The sequence below is a fragment of the Phascolarctos cinereus genome, unplaced genomic scaffold (assembly GCF_003287225.1).
Source record: "Phascolarctos cinereus isolate Bilbo 61053 unplaced genomic scaffold, phaCin_HiC Scaffold_5;HRSCAF=322, whole genome shotgun sequence".
Lineage (NCBI taxonomy): Eukaryota > Metazoa > Chordata > Mammalia > Diprotodontia > Phascolarctidae > Phascolarctos > Phascolarctos cinereus.
Genome location: NW_027555958.1, coordinates 202,957,390 through 202,972,641, shown reverse-complemented (window position 1 = coordinate 202,972,641; position 15,252 = coordinate 202,957,390). Strand labels below are relative to the sequence as shown.

At 37.1% G+C, this 15,252-nt stretch overlaps 2 pseudogenes; both read right to left on the bottom strand.

The window, feature by feature from the left end:
* Nucleotides 1–2,261: 2,261 nt before the first annotated feature.
* Nucleotides 2,262–2,848, bottom strand: LOC144457656 (C-type lectin domain family 4 member E pseudogene; annotated as a pseudogene).
* Nucleotides 2,849–14,193: 11,345 nt separating this feature from the next.
* LOC110217910 (ubiquitin-ribosomal protein eL40 fusion protein pseudogene) lies at nt 14,194–14,763 on the bottom strand (annotated as a pseudogene).
* Between the last annotated feature and the right edge of the window lie 489 nt (nt 14,764–15,252).

Genomic DNA, 15,252 nt, shown 5'->3' with positions numbered 1-15,252 from the left:
AGAATTAACTTGGATCATTGTCTTGATCAGACTATTTAAGTATTGCAGAATAGATCATCCCTACAATATTAATGTTAATATAAGCAATGTATTACTTATTCTACTCAATTTGTATGAGTTCATAAAGATTTTGCAGCTTTTTAATGAAATTATACTGCTTATCATTTCTCAGAGCAGAATAGTATTTCATCACAATCATGTACCACAACTTGTTCAGCCATTCCCCAATTGATGGGCATCTCATCAATTTTCAGTTCTTTGCCATCACCAAAAGAACTGTTATAAATATTTTTCATATATATAGGTTACTTTCCCTTTTCTTTGATGTTTTTGGGTTATAGACCAAGTGATGGTATTTACAGATCAAAAGGTATGGAAGGTTTTATAGCCCTTTGGGTATAATTACAAGTTGTTCTCTGAGACATCTGGCACAGGTCACAACCCACCAAGGCTTTTATCAGATGGCTTTATTTTTCCTGTGAAAATTTTATGTTTCCTGCTTTCTTTCTAACTTTGGTTTCATTGGTTTTGTTAATGTAAAAACATTTTTTTTAATTTAATGTAATCAAAGTGATCCATTTTATTCCAGTGATCTTTATCTCTTTATTCCATTTATCTCATAAATCCTTCCCTTCTGTATCAATTTGAAAAGTAAAATTTTTATGCTCCCCAATTTTCTTATGATATCATCATTTGTGTCTAAATCTTGTACCAATCAATTTTGTCCTTATTTTGTTACATTTTCAGAGATGTTAATTTATGCCTAGTTTAAAATGAAATGCTTTCTAATTTTTACAGCAATTTTTGTCAAAAAATGAATTCTGGTAGACTATTCTGTTTCTTTTCCAGCAACAAATTGTTTTCATGATTACCACTTCATAGTATAGTTTGAAACCTGATGCTGTTATGCCACCTTCCTTCATTTTTTTTAATAAAAATGATTCTATTAATATTTCTGAAACTTTGATCTTCCAAATGAATTAATTTTTTTCTAGGGTTACTGAAAAAAAAATTATTTGGTAGCAGCAGACTTCTGGGAGCCAAGATGATGGAGGAAGCAGAAAATCACTTGAACTTTCCAGTTTTACCTCCAAACAACTATAAAACAACAAGGCAGGGTGAAAAAGTCTTCTAGAATAAGAAACTTGGAAGGTTGGCAGGAAAGGTGTGTCTCACTTGGATAAAAGGGGAGCACAGTTCAGAATAGGAAGTGTCCCTACAAGCCAGATGCAGACCCTCATTCATCAAGTCAGCTGCAGATCCTGAGCCACTGTGCACACAAGCAGGCAAATGTCTGCATTGGAGATCCCACACATGCTTCAGCATACCCAAGCAAAGAGGCTGATTCCATATACACATGCCCTATATGCTTTAGCACAGCCCTGGGCAAAAGGGCAGATGCCAGTGCCTGACACTACACATGCCTCAACACAAAGGTGGATGTGAGCTCCAGGACCCCCATGTGTCTTAATACACAGGCCAATACCTGAGACTTTTCTCATCACAGGCCTGAGGTCAGCAGCAGGTAAGCTTCCAGACCCCTGCAGCATCCAACAATGTCAACCATCCCTCATCGTACCCAACCTAATCAGTGAAGCATCAGGCACAACGGTCTCCATTGGGCCTCAGGGCAGGACCAGTGTAGCACCAGGCAAACAGCCAGAACCTGCAGCCCCCAGAAGAATAAGCTTGGGACAGTGCACCTTCAAACCCAGGGGCAGAGGTCAAATACAAAACTAAGAAAAAAAGTTGGAAGGATGAGCAAAAAAACATCTAGCCATAGAAATTTATTATGGTGACAAGGAAGCTCAAGACACAAACTCAGAAAAGGACAACAAAGTCAAAATACTTATGGGCAAACACTCTTCACACACCACCAGCCTTATCCTCCAAAAAAAAAAAAAGAATCATTCTCAAGTGCCAAAAGAACTCATGGAAGAGCTCAAAAAGGAGTTTAAAAATTAAATTAGAAAAGAAGAAAAATTAAGAAAATAAATGGGAGTAATGCAAGAGAATCATGTTGTTGATGATCAAAGAGTATACACTGTTTGATTGCCCTGTGGTCATAGTTCTAAATAACTCTCCAGAATAGTTGAATCAGCTCACAACTTCACCAACAGTGTATTAGTGTCCCAATTCTCCCACATCCTCTTGAAGATTTATTATTTGTCTTTTTTTATTAGTTCATTTATTGATTCATTTAAAATAACAATAAATACATTGTATGTGAACATAAATAGCATTTCATCCTTTGTTACTATTTAAAGAGCATATATTCTCTCTACTTCTTTTTCAGTCAAAAAACTTCTCAATGACATTTCACAAATTTGATACATCTTGAAGAAGCATGTCATATTTCAGTTGTGATTTGCATTTAAATTATCTCTTACAGTACACTGTCCAAATGTCCAAAAATGTTGTTTGGCTCCCTTATATCCCAGAAGCTCAAATTTTTGTTGAGTGCTGTGCCATCCACCCAGTGCCAATGACCAAGAATCAATTGGTTTGTCAGCCTGATGTAGAATTCTCTTCAATAGTTTTTTGCTCAGAAATGAAAATTCTGCTACTCTTATGTGTTTATAAATTCCAGATTGGCCCCCATTCCTTCACAAGTCTTCAAATTTGCAGTCTAAGCTATGTTGTCATTACAGAAGAAGTAACAGATAGATACATTATTTTTCCGGTTCAGTGGGCAACAAATATTGATAATTCCAACACATTTGGTGATGAAACAGGAGCTGAGGAACAATATAGAATCTCCAGTGATAACCCAATAAAATAGTTGAGAGTAGCTCCCTATTCTCTGTGAACTGATACTGAGTGAAGTAAGCAGAACCAGGGAGAACATTGTACAGAGTAATGCAGCACTATGTGATGATCAACTGTGATAGACTTAGCTCTTCTCAGCAATTCAATAATCAAAAAAATTCCAAAAGACTCATGACAGAAAATGTTATCCATATTCAGAAAAATAACTATGGAGTCTGAATGCAGATTGAAGCATGACATTTTAACTATTTCTTTTTGTTTTTCTTCTTTTTCATGGTTTTCCCCTTTTGTTCTGATTCTTCTTTCACAACATGACTAATGTGGAAATATGTTTAACATGATTGTACAAGTATAACCTGTGTAATACTTCTGCCCTCTAGAATTCAGTGTTGCACTGAAGGGTGAAACCCTTGACTCCAAGTTCAGTGGCTGGCTTTTTTTTTTTTACCTCCTACTGCCTTCATGAGATCACTTTCCTCTCTCCAAACAATTGCTGGGGCAGGGGGAGGGGTGGGGAGGAGGAAGTGAGCAAGATGCACTGAACCTGGCTTTCTGGATGAGTTACAAAGTGCCCAGGGCCCCAGGGCCATTACCACTGGGGCCTATGCTATAGCTCCTGCCCCACCCCCTTCCTTCATTTCATCAGATGGGGGAGGGTGAATTCAAAGGTGGGAGAAAACATGAAACACTTCTCCTAGTCTGATCTGGGATGAGAGGTGGTAACAGAAAAACCCGAGGCTGTGTGCAATCCCCTTTCTGAGATACCCTCTTGACTCAAGGGAAGAGAGTGGAGGAAAGGAGAGACCAGGGTTGTATGGAGGTGTTTCAAAAGTCCTTCATGATCAATCACAAATGAAAAGGAAATCAAAATAATTATTAGGAATTTTTTTCATTATATACTAATAAATCTGACAATCTGAATGAAATAAAGAATTATTTCCCAAAAAAAATAAACATTGCCCAGATTAAAGGAGGAGGAAAGTGAATACCTAAATAAATCCAACTTAAAGAAAAAAAGAAATAGAAAAAGTTATCAATGAACTCCCCAAGAAAAGATTCCCCAGGCCAGATGGGTTCACAAATGCATTCTATGAAACATTTAAAGAACAATTAATTCCTGTACTATATACATTATTTGCAAAAATAAGTGAACAAGGAATCTTATCAAATTCTTTTTATGCTACAAAAATTGTGTTGATACCTAAACCAGGAGGAGCCAAAAGAGAGAAGAGATTGCCAAACTCTGCATACTCTTTGATCCAGCAATAACTACTAGGTCTGTATACCAAGGACATCATAAAAAGGGAAAAGAAGACCTACACACATGCACACACATATACATGTGTGTGTGTGTGTGTGTGTGCAGAGCAGCTCTTTTTCTGATGGCAAAGAATATTGGTAATTGAGGGGATGGCCTTCAATTGGGGAATGGCTGGACAAGTTGTTATGTATGGATGTAACGGAATACTATTGAGCAATAAGAAATGATGAGTGGGCAGATTTCAGAAAAAAAAAAACATGGAAAGAACTATATGAACTGATGCAAAGGAAATGAACAGAACCAGAACATTGTACATAGTAATAACAACATTATGTGATGATCAACTATAAATAACTTAACTCTTCTCAGCAACAAAATGATCCAAGAAATTAGAAAGGATTCATGATGGAAAATCCTATCCATATGCAAAAAATGAATTGATGTACTCTGAATGTAGATAAAAGTTTATTATTTTTTTACTTTCTTGGAGTGTGTTTGTGTGTATGTCTGTCTGTGTTTTCCTTTTTGATGTTTCAAAGGTGTTGTGATCCAGGGAGAAGTATGATCACTATTTTCTTGCAACCTGAGGTTATTCTATTCCTCAGGTCTCTTACTCCTTTTGGACAGCCAACTTTTGACCCAGGACACGTGACTCAGAATTAAGTATAGGCAGCTTAATTGCACAAAGCACCGTGTTCTGTGCCAATGCTAGCACAGAGGTAACAAATAATCTGTTTTTGAACAGTTGCCAGATGCCTGTACTGTTTCTGGCTTGAGGTCCTTCCACACTTTTTGCTGCTTCTCTCACCAACTCCAAGGTCCACAGTTAGTGTCACTGGCACATGGGATCTAGACCAGCTGCCTCTCAGTGTCACAAAATTCTTCAACCAATCCCTGAAGTTTTCTTTGGATGACAAAATGTCTTGCTCTTACTTTTTGTTGACTCTTCCACTACAGAAATTGATTTTATGTCTCAATTTAATATTTTTGGAGGGTAATTTTTGGATAGCTTGACTGTCCCCTCTACTCTTGATTCCACCCCCAGGAGTTCAATTATTGGAAATATATTTCAAATGCAGACTAAAATTTAGAAAATGGAAATACATTAATTTGAGGAATTCAACATAGTGATTTAATAGGAAATATTTGCTTTAACAGTTACAATAAAATATATATTGGTTTTGAATTTCAGGAGAGTAACTTTTAGCATAAAAACTTCCTTATGGTTAAAATAGTATTTGTTTTCCAAGGAAATATTTGAAATAGGTGAGAATAGCACTACCTTTTAATAATCATGTGGTTAGTTCTAGTATGTAACACTAAATAAATATTGATAGTAGGCAGTAGTAATACTAGTAGTGAAGTAGGAGGAGGAGTAATAGGAATAGTAGGAGTAGGGGGAGGAGTAGGAGTAATAGTAGTAATTTTTTGAGAGAAATAACCTTTTGGAACTTAGAACCCTATATGCAATAGATCATTTTGATGATCAGTTAATAAAGAGGAAAAAAAAAAAACTCCATACTATTAAGAAGAGTAAATGTTTTCTTCAGTAATTTTTCAATCACGTCCAATGTTTTGTGATGTAATTTGGAGTTTTCTTGGAATAAATACTGGAATGATTTGTAATTTCCTTCTCCAGCTCATTTTATGGATGAGGAAACTGAGGCAAACAAATGTTAACTGACTTTCCCAGGGCCACATAACTACTAGGTGACTGAGGCTGGATTAGAACTCATGAGGATGAGTTTTCCTGATTTCAAGCTCAGGTTTTTATCCTTTTTGCCACCTACTAGCCAGAAAAGGAAAATTATAAACATTAAATAATGATGAAATATAGACTAAAATAAATAGTTTTAGGTAGAGACATATAAATATGTAAAGCAGGGGGGAAAAAAAGCCTAGTGAAGATTTAACAACTATTGCTGCATGATATTCAGATAAAATGGAATGTGCTTTTTGAGAGGAGACAAAGAATCAAATGATATTATTGCACATTTTTAGGAATCCACTCAAGGCCAAGAGAACTGATATGATAGTGGCACATCCACCCAGAAGTTGGTAAAGGTAACTTCAGAGGCTAATGGTTCTGACACTTGAGATATGTAATGCCTGAAAATATGTCATCTGCCTTATAGGCAGATTTGCAGAAAAACGTGATGTAACACAGGCAGCCTTTTTATTATTATTATTAATTAATTACTTTTAGTTTTCAACATTCACTTCCACAAGATTTTCAGTTCCAAAATTTTTCCCCATCTTGTCTTTCCCCCCACTCCAAGATAGTGAGCATTCTGAATACACCATCCCTAATCTGCCCTCTCTTCTATCTCCTCCCACCCCATCTTTTATTATTTCCCTTTCTATTTTCCTATAGGGCAGGATAGAATTCCATACCACACTGCCTGTATATCTTATTTCCCAGTCGCATGTGAAATCAATTTTTAACATTTGTTTTATTTTTTTTTAATTTTGGGATTCAAAATTTCTCCCTTCTCCCTCCCCACCCACCCTCATTAAGAAGGCAAGCAACTCAATACAAGTTATATATGTGTAGGCATGCAAAAGACTTCCATAATACTCATGTTTGGAAAAATTAACTATTTCCATTCATCCTATTCCACACTCCATCCATTTTTCTATTCTCTCTTTTGACCCTGTTTGTCTTTAAAGGTATTTGCTACTGGTTGTCCACTCCTCCAATATGCCCTCCCTTCTCTCATCCTCTGCTCTTTCTTGCCCTTCCCTCTTATATTCCTGTGGGCTAAGGTAGATTTCCACATCCACTTGAATGCGTATGTTATTCCCTCCTTAAGATAAATCTGATACGGATAAGATTCACTCATTCCCTCTCACCTTACCCTGTTACCCCTCCAGTGTAAAAGTCTTTTCTTGTCTGTTTTATGTGAGATAATTTATCCCATTCTATCACTCCCTTTCTCCTTTTCCCAGTATAATCCTCTCTCACCACTTAATTTTATTCTATAGATATCACCCTAAATATCTAGATATCACTCTAGATATCTTCAACTCACACTTTGCCATCTATGTATCTATCTATCTATCTACCTATCTAAATGTATATATATATATATATACATATACATATATATATATGTATGTGTGTATATGTATACACACACACACACACACACACACACACACACATTTTTTTCCTTTCCAACTACCCTAATACTGACAAAGGTCTTGTGAGTTACAAATATTATCTTTCCACGTAGGAATGTGAAGAGTTCAACCTTAATAAGTCCCCTTATGATTTCTCTTCCCTCTTTACCTCTTTATATTTCTCTTGAGTCTTGTATCTAAAAGTCAAATTTTCTACTCAGCTCTGGTCTTTTTATCAAGAATGTTTTAAAGTCCTGTATTTCATTAAATGTCCATTTTTGCCCTGAAGGATTATACTCAGTTTTGCTGGATAGGTGGTTCTTGGATGAAATGTTATCTCTTTTGATCTCCAGAATATTATCTTCCAAGCCCTTTGGTCTCTTAACGTAGAAGCTGCTAAATCTGGTGTTATTCTGATTCTGTTTCCACAACATTTGAATTATTTCTTTCTGGCTGCTTGCAATATTTTCTCCTTGATCTCGAACTCTGAAATTTGGCCACAATATTCCTAGGAGTTTTCCTTTGGGAATCTCTTTCAGGAGGTGATCGGTGGATTCTTTCCATTTCTATTTTGCCCTCTTGTTCTAGAACATCAGGGCATTTTTCCTTCATAATTTCTTGAAATATGATATCTAGACTCTTTTTTGTTATCATGGTTTTCAGATAGTCCAATAATTTTTAAATTATCTCTCCTGGATGTTTGTTGCAGGTCAGTTGTTTTTCAAATGAGATATTTCACATTGTTTCCTCTTTCTTCATTCTTTAATTTTTTTTTACACTGTCCTCATTTATCATAAACTCAGTAGCTTACATTTGCTCCATTCTAATTTTTAAGGAAGTATTTTCTTCAGTGAGATTTTGGACTTCCTTTTCCAATTGGCCAATTCTGCTTTTTAGGGCATTCTTCTCCTCATTGGCTTTTTGGACATCTTTTGCCATTTGGGTTAAGCTATTTTTCAAGGCATTATTTTCTTCAATATTTTTTGAGTCACCTTTAGCAAGCTGTTGACCAGTTTTTTCATGGTTTTCTTGCATCACTCTCATTTCTCTTCCTAGTTTTTCTTCCACTTCTCTAACTTGCTTCTCAAAATCCTTTACAAACTCTTCAATGGCATGGAACAAATTCATATTTTTCTGTGAGGCACTGTAAACAGAAGTTTTGATTTTGTTTTCTTCTTCTGGTTGTATGTTTTGATCTACTTTGTCTCCTAAGAAAGATTCTATGGTCTGACTTTTTGGTGCAATTTGCTCATGATCCCAGACAATTACTGTAGTTTTCAACTCTTTGTTTAGGTAGAAGTCTGCTTCCAATGTGGAGAATGTACTGTCCCAAACTTCAGGGGTTTTGTCCAGCAGTTTTCAGAGATACTTCTAGGGACCTGTAAATTTTCAGTTCTTCCAAGTTGGTATGATCAATTGGCAAGGTGTTTACTTCTTTCCTGGACTGTGCTCTGGTGTATGAATGACCACGAATGCACTCTCTTGGAACAGTAAGGAGGATTCTCTCTTCACTACAAGCTCTACCATGCCAGTGCTTCTCCTCACACCTGGACCACCATCCAGAGCTGTGACTCAGATCCAAGCATGAGCAAAGCAAGAAAATCTTGCCTCAGGACAAGCAAAGAGATCTTTGTAATACCCCTCTTATCAGCTGCTCAATTCCCCCTCAATCTGTGGGCCAAGAGCTCTAGAAGCAGCAGCCACCCCATGGCTGTGCTGTGACTGATGTTGGAACCAAGCTTCTCTCTCACTACAGTCACATACTTTTCCTACTGACATTCTAAGTTGTCTTTGACATTTGTGGGTTGAGAAGTCTAGAAAATGCCACAGCTGCTTGTGATTCAGTCCTCTGAGTCCTGCTTCAGATTTGTGGAGTCCTGGTCTTTGCCTGCGTACCCAGGCTGAATTGAGTTCCTCTCCCAGCCTGGCACATTTGTCTTTTCTAGGTTGGATGAAAATTTATTTCACTTTGTTTTTTTGTGGGTTCTGCTGTTCTACAATTTATTTAGAGCTATTTTACAGGTATTTGGAGGAGTTTGGGTGAGAGCTTAAGCAAGTCACTCCCAGGCAGCCTTCTTCATCTGTAGGGTACCAGTCAAGTGCAATTAAGAATTATCTGTGATACTGAAAAACGTATACACCAAAACTTGACACATCCAATTTTGGGGAAATGGCTTGATCCTTGGAAACTAAGTGCTAAACTGTCTCAATGAAAAAGTCTATGGATTATACATTCTTGAAGATGGAATTCAGTGACAAACAAATTTATTCTAAAAAAAATGAAATAGGCTTCTGGGAGCCAAGATCATGTAGTAAGAAGTTGCCTTTATCATACCTTATTAACCTCTGAAAGCCCAGAATATATCACCCAGGGAAAAACACTAGAACAGCTAAACCAGAAAAAGGTGGGGTGCAGCAATACAGTAGCCCAGGAAGCTTGAGGGATTAACAGGAAAGGTCCTTCTTGCCCTGGGGGAAGGGGAGCAGTACAGAATGGGAGGTTTCCCAGCAAGCCAGTGGAAAGCCCGACCTCAGCATACCAGGAGGAGATACTGAAACCCAGGTGGCGGAGCAGGCAAACATCAACATTGAGTGCCTCAGTGAGGCCTGAGTAACAGAGGGAAACTAGTGTGGAAAACCACCAGGTGCCTTAGTATTCTACATTAACCAGGTCTCTCAGTGCCTCAGCAAAACTAAGGAAAGCAGTGCTCCAAGGGGCCCCAGGTGGATAAACACCCTGTAACATCCATCTCAAAGAAGCTGAAGAAAGAAAAAGGAAAGGAAAAGCAAGCAACCTCCATGGGCCAAACAATTCAATCCTACCCCTAGAGTTCCAGTGTTGCTGATTCCAGCACAACATGAGATAAGCTGCCAGAATCCTACAGCCTCCAACTGCCGGCATCAAAGGCACCAGCACACAAAGCCGCTGACCAAGACCAAGGCTCCCAACACAAGAAGCATGGGTCAGTGGCCCCTGCTCCCCAGCAGGAGAGCTCAATTTCTTTAAAGGACAGAGAATAAGCAAACACCATGAGCAAAAAGAAACATACCATAGATTCATATTATGAGAAGAATGAAGATCAAGGCAGAAATTCTGAAGAGGATGACATTATCAAAAAACCTACATTTGGAACCTCAAAAGAGAATATAAACTCATCTGAAGCCCAAAAAGGCTTCTTAGTAGAGTTCAAGAAGGATTTTTTTTAGGCAGTTGGGGTTAAGTGACTTGCCCAGGGTCACACAGCTACTAAGTGTCAAGTATTTGGTCTCAGGGCAGATTTGAATTCAGGTCCTAATGACTTCAGGGCTGGTGCTCTATGCACTGTGTCACCTAGATGCCCCATCAAGAAAGATTTTAAAAGTCAAATGAGAGAGGTAGAAGAAAAAATGGGAAAAGAAATGAGAGGTTTGCAAGAGAGAATCAATAGCTTGTAAAACGAAAGACAAAAATTAAGTGTAAAAAATAAGTTCTTGAAAAATACAATTGGCCAACTGGAAAAACCAAACACAGAAGAAAACAAATCCCTAAAAAATACAATTGCCCAAGTGGAGAAAAAAATACACTAAAAACACAAGTCCTTAAAAAATATAATTGGCCGAATGGGGAAAGTGGTACAAAATCTAATAGAAGAAAACAATTTAATAAAAATTAAAATTGGGCAAATGGAAGCTAATGACTCTATGGGAGAGCTGGAACCAGTCACACAGGAAAAAAAAAAAGGATGAATAGAAAAAACATAAAATATCTCATTGGTAAAACAACTGACCTGCAAATCAATCCAGGAGATACAATTAAAAATTATTGGCTTACCAGAAAATCATGAGAAAAAAAAGAGCCTAGACAGTATCTTTCAGGAAATCATAAAGGAAAACTGCCCTGAGCTCCTAGAAACAGGGTAAAATAGCCATAGAAAGAATCTACCCATCTCATCTTGATAGACATCACAAGTTGAAAATGCAGAAGGAATATAGTAGCCATATTCCAAAATTACTACGTCAAAGAGAAAATACAGCAAGAATCCAGAAAGAAACAATTAAAATATCATGGAACCCTAGTTAGGATTACACAAGACCCTGCAGCTTCTACATTAAATGATCATAAGGCATGGAATATGATATTCTGTAAGGCAAAGGTGCCTGGTTTACAATCAAGGATCAGCTACAGAGGGAAAATGAGCATAATCTTTCAGTGGAGGAGATGGGTATTCAATGAAATAGGGGACTTCCAAACCATCCTCATAAAAAAAAAAAAGAGCTCAACAGAAAATTTGATGTTCAAATACTGGACTCAAGAGAGACATAAAAAGGTAAATGGGACTGAAAGATACAACATCTTATTAATAAGGGCAATCAGTTTACATCCCTACAAGGGAAGATGACACTTGGAACTCTTGATAATTGTATTGTTATTACATCATGTTAAAGTGGTATACATAAAGGGGGTGGGTATAAGTTGACTTTGATAAAATAATAAAATCTAATCAAGTTGGTGAAATGGGTACAACTAAGTGGATTAATCTGATTTAAGTAAGAAAATGTACTGAAAAACAAGGATATGAGGAGGCCAAGAATGGTAAATTATTTTACAGGAAAAGGCACAAAAAACTATTATACCAGAGGGTAAGAAAGGAGGGAAATGAGCATTGTTTGAACCTTACTCTCATCCGATTTGGCTCAATAAGGGAATAACAAAATGAGTTAGGTGTGGAAATCTAACTTGCCCCATAAGCAGCAAAAGGGAAAAGGGGAAAGAAAAGGCAGGGAGGATAGAAAGGAGGAATAAGGAATAAGATTAAAGAGGAAGAAATGTTTTGTGGCTAATAGAAGGGAGGGGGAATGAGGAATGTGGTGGTCAAAAGCAAAACAGTAGTAAAGAGGGAAAAGGAGAAGGGAGAAAGAAAAGCATAAACAAGGGGAAGAAGGATGGAGAGAAAGACACAGATAGTAATCATAGCTATGAATGTGAATGGGATGAACTCTCCCATAAAACTGGAGCAGATATCAAAATGTATTAAAAATCATAATCTTACAATATGGTGTTTACAGGATACATGTTTGAAAAAGAGTGACACACACAGGGGAAAGGTTAAAGGTTGGAGAAGAATATATTACACTTCAGCTGAAGTTAGGAAAAAAAAACACAACAGAATTAGCAATCCTGATCTCAGATAATAAAGGAAAAACAAAAATAGATCTTACAAAAGGAGATAAGGAAGGAGACTACGTCCTGCTAAAGACATCATAGATAATGAAGTAATACCATTACAAAACACATATGCACCAAGTAGTATAGCACCCAAATTCTTAGAGGAAAAGTGTAGGGAGTTACAGGAAGAAATAGAAAGCAAAACTATACTAGTGTGACACCTCCAACTGTGCCTCTCTGAACTAGACATATCTAAACACAAAATAAATGAGAAATAAGTTAAGGTTCCGGGAGCCAAGATGGCAGAGTGAAAGGGTAGTCGCTCTCACTCTCCCCTATCAACCTCTGAAAACCGAGAAAATATCACCCCAGAAAAAAAAAAAACCCTGGAACACCTGAACTAGAAGAAAGACAAGGATCAGCAGTGCAGTAGCCCAGCAAACGGGTCTCCCAGTGCCTCAGCAAAAACAAGGGGCCCCAGGTGGATAAGTATCCTGTGGCATTCATCTGAAAGGAGGTGAAGAAAACAACCTAAAGGCTTAATACAACCCGACCTTGCTGATTCCAAACCCAACACCAGGTCATCTTTAGGAGCCCTGAAGCCCCCAATTGTGAAGAGATCCTGAAGCCCAGGTGGTAGAGCAGGCAAACACCAACACCTGGACCTCTGAATGCCTCAGTGAGGGTGGGGGGAACCGGTGGAAACCAGAACAGAAAACCACCAGGAGTCTCGGCAATCCACCACAAAGGAATCTCCCCATGCATTAGCAGAAATGAAGGAGACAACACTGCAGGGGGCCCCAGACACATAAACATCCTGCAGCAGCCCTCTAAAAGGAGTGGAAGAAAGCTAAAGGAAAGGAAAAGCAGGCAACCTAGAATTCCCTGAAAGTTCCAGCGTTGCTTATACACAAGGTAAGCTGCCAGAAACCTACAGCCTCCAATTCCCAGCACAAGAGGCCCCAGCATGCAAAGCCAGTGACCAAGAACTAGGCTCCGAACAAAAGACTGATTGACCGTAGTAACAAATCATTCTATTTAAAATTTTACAACAGCCCAGTTAACAGTTTCTCAACTGAATCTCTATGCATGTCCCAATGCTATGTGAGGGAGGCAAAAAATAAGGTCCACATAATCTATATGGACTCTTGTGAAAAAAAAAATTATTCTGACAAAGATAAATTTCCTCAAGTATCCTAGAACCTACACTGAGTGATAATATATAGTGATATTAACAGAAATTATTAGCTCTGAGAAATTTAATTTTATTATCAGTAACTCATTTGCATGTTGTTGGTGTGATGAAGTTCTTCCTCCTATTTTCTAACACACTAAGTGGTGTTTTTAGTTTTAAACAGGCTCCAATTTCAGATGGATACTGAGCTAACCAGAACCTTCTCCCTTCCCAAACTTGACTAAAAAAAGTGACACAAAATCCAGAGGAGAGTCTTCTCAAACAAAATAAACACTTAAATTAATTCAAGACTATGACTAAGATACATCTTTTTTTAGTAACTTTTTTTAAAACAGTAGGTTTGAAGTTTGCATTTTTACTTTTTCAAATTTTAAAATAAAAAAAGAGAATGAATGAATTATTTTTAAAATGTATTGGGAAAATTAGTCATTAAATTCAACAGAAAGTGTTTTTTTTTTATCTTCTTCAATCAAATGGCACATAGACGAGATTATGTAGGCTATTTGGTGTTAGCTGAGTCGAGTTCCTATTCATTGTAAAGATAATTAGAAGTTTTGGTTAAATTAGCAGAATTTTGTCATGGAAAATGTGCATTTATAAAAGTTAATTCAAATTCATAAAAAAATTATGTTAAGAAGAAAAATTATACAGTCACACTCATAAGATAGGGTAATGTTTCAAAAACCCTATGCATTCTTTTTTTTTCCTGCTTCTCAACTAAAAGTGGATTTTATTGATATCACAGCCCCACTAAACCCAGGTACAAGGCCTTGTTACAACAGACTACTCAAGAGCACTTCAGTAAGGGGAACCAAAACAAAACTGGGTCCCGAGGCTGGTCTTTATTTGACCTTCTTCTTGGGGCGCAGATTGTTGGTGTGGCAGCACTTCTTACAGCAGTTTACAACGCAAGGGTGCAGGCGGCCATAACACTTGCGGCAGATAATCTTATCACAGCTGTGCTTCTGGGCCAGCTGGCAAAGGGAAGGCTCAATGATGCCGCCTAGAAGACGCAGCACCAAGTGTAGAGTGGACTCTTTCTGGATAATGTAGTCGGAGAGAGTTCGGCCATCTTCTAGCTGTTTTCCAGCAAAAATCAGACGTTACTGATCTGGTGGGATACCTTCCTTTTCCTGGATTTTGGCTTTGACATTCTCGATAGTATCACTGGGTTCAACCTCAAGAGTGATAGTCTTGCCTGTCAGGGTCTTCACAAAGATCTGCATCTCTGCAACGATGCGCCCGCCTCTCGGCCGCCTGGCTGAAGAGAAAGAGCCTATGCATTCTTTTAAATGAATACCATAATAGTCATAAAGCAAGAGTAAATATTTAAGGGTTACTAATTTTATTACTAAATAATAAATGAATGTATTTAGTTTGTGTAATGATACTCATCATCATCATTATAAATATAGCATTAAACTATACAATTTTACTAACATTCATAATATTTAAGGGATTTTTAAAAAAATTGTTTCTAATCAAAAGTTAGATTTTTTTATAAATAGAAATTTTTTTAAATTAAAGAATAGTTTTCATTTTGTATTTTCGTGCTGATAAATAAAGAAAAAAATATTGAGTTCAGGTGAGACTCTTCTTTATATTAACATGTGTATGCATTATTATTACTTTTTAAATATTACATTTAAAATAATATTAAATGCAATAAAATTATCTGAATTTCTAGAGTAAGCATATATTTATATTAGTTAATATCAATAATTTTTTTTTCTTTTACCAACGTGATAGAAGTACTCC